Here is a 2,500-nt window from a genome sequence, read left to right as displayed (position 1 = left end):
GCCGCCCCCACCAGCCGGCTGTAGCGCGTGCGCCCACGCACCGCGCGGCCAGCACGCCGGGAGGCGCCCCCTCACCGGCCGGGGACGGTCCCACCCAGCCACCGCCGCGTATCGCTTCACACCCAGATGCCGTTCAGTTTCGTCGGCATGGTGGGTATCGCTGGAACAACCGGTTAGTACCTCAACCTACCGTCGCCATCACCGATTCACCCCTAGCGAGAACAACCGCACCACAACGGGTTACCATTTGTTCATTTGCGTAACTTCACCAGAAAACGTATGCGTCCATCGCCATTTGCAACTTCCACGATTATTGCATGCCTGTGTCAGGTGTCACACCACACTACGTCTGCCCACATACACGCAACAAAATGTGCACGCCTAGACAATACGTGGAAGGTGGCCCCCGTACGTATGCGATGTCCATTGCTCGAACGACTGTCAACCGGCCTCTGTAGCATGTCGCAGATATGGAACGCGGTGCACCATGCTATCACGGTGTGTGAGGAGAGACGACTAGGTCCGAATACATCAACAGACAGCTCATGCTGATCGCCATCCACGGCGTCCGTTCCTCCCACACGTCTCTATGGCGTACCACACTGCAATCCAGCTGTCATAGGGAGACGACACGTAGCTGCGTGCACAATATTTGCACTGTATGGTCCGCCGTTTTTGGGCGCAGTCGTTGTACGGTCACACATGTGCCACGATGTATCATTCAGTACATAAGGACGAATGTGCAGTACAGATTGTGGTTTACGCGTACGACATCAGCGGACAGTTGACACAGGCCGCACCACAACGTAGCCTGAGTACGTCGCATGCGAAGGGCATTGAACATGCAAACTTCTCACCAACCAGCTTGCGAAGGCAGGGGGCAAGGTGGGGACGTGGGGAGGTGTGGGGGGGGGGGGGGCGCGGCATGTACGTCCTGCTGCCATCCACATTACAGTGTACAGCAGGAGCATGTGGAAAGTCAGCAAGACTTGCAAGGTGTTTAACATGAAGCGATACACAGGGGAGCGGGCAGTGCGAGTAGCGAACTATATTGCGAGGGTTGCGGGTGGGCAACACTACACTAATTGAACGAGTCGTATAACAATTACAGAGCAGGTTTAGGCGACAACGTGGGTTACGTTAGCGGACAACGTGGGTTACGTTAGCGGACAACGTGGGTTACGTTAGCGGACAACGTGGGTTACGTTAGCGGACAACGTGGGTTACGTTAGCGGACAACGTGGGTTACGTTAGCGGACAACGTGGGTTACGTTAGCGGACAACGTGGGTTACGTTAAGGCACAACGTGGGTTACGTTAAGGCACAACGTGGGTTAGGTTAAGGCACAACGTGGGTTAGGTTAAGGCACAACGTGGGTTAGGTTAAGGCACAACGTGGGTTAGGTTAAGGCACAACGTGGGTTAGGTTAAGGCACAACGTGGGTTAGGTTAAGGCACAACGTGGGTTAGGTTAAGGCACAACGTGGGTTAGGTTAAGGCACAACATGGGTTAGGTTAAGGCACAACATGGGTTAGGTTAAGGCACAACATGGGTTAGGTTAAGGCACAACATGGGTTAGGTTAAGGCACAACATGGGTTAGGTTAAGGCACAACATGGGTTAGGTTAAGGCACAACATGGGTTAGGTTAAGGTACAACATGGGTTAGGTTAAGGTACAACATGGGTTAGGTTAAGGTACAACATGGGTTAGGTTAAGGTACAACATGGGTTAGGTTAAGGTACAACATGGGTTAGGTTAAGGTACAACATAGGTTAGGTTAAGGTACAACATAGGTTAGGTTAAGGTACAACATAGGTTAGGTTAAGGTACAACATAGGTTAGGTTAAGGTACAACATAGGTTAGGTTAAGGTACAACATAGGTTAGGTTAAGGTACAACATAGGTTAGGTTAAGGTACAACATAGGTTAGGTTAAGGTACAACATAGGTTAGGTTAAGGTACAACATAGGTTAGGTTCGGTTACACGTTGTTGTAAGGAAAGGTGTAGGGGGGGGGGGGGGGGCGGGGGCGGCAGGTTCGTTGATAGTGATTATAGTAAGTGAATGCTTGTGACATGATCAGATTTGTCACGTCAGGATGCACCTTTGGCTTATTAGAGGCGGCGCTCCAATTCTATGCTTGTGTCACATCTGTGTCTTTGAGTCATGTCATTGTTTGTGCGCTGTGACAGGAGGTACTATTGTGATGTTGGGTGCACCGTTGTATAGGACATGTGTGGGTGTTGGTGCCTTATCTGCGCAATGGTGGATGTCGAAAGGGTGGGATATTCTATTTTCCGCATGGACCTCCTGGTCTGGTTGTGATAGTGTGGATTGTGTAATGTGGCGGAGAGGATGCACTGGATGTTGTTCCATGCTGGTGCTTACGTATTGTATGTGCGCCTGTTAGAAGCAGAGAGTGGTGCGTGATCAGAGTGTCTGGCTGACGTGTGGTTCCCATTGTGGGCAGACTCTTTCAGCATGTATACGGACAGTTGTA

The sequence above is a fragment of the Schistocerca piceifrons genome, unplaced genomic scaffold (genome assembly GCF_021461385.2).
Source record: "Schistocerca piceifrons isolate TAMUIC-IGC-003096 unplaced genomic scaffold, iqSchPice1.1 HiC_scaffold_943, whole genome shotgun sequence".
NCBI lineage: Eukaryota > Metazoa > Arthropoda > Insecta > Orthoptera > Acrididae > Schistocerca > Schistocerca piceifrons.
The sequence above is the reverse complement of the archived record's forward strand: the minus strand, read 5'-3'. Positions refer to the sequence as shown.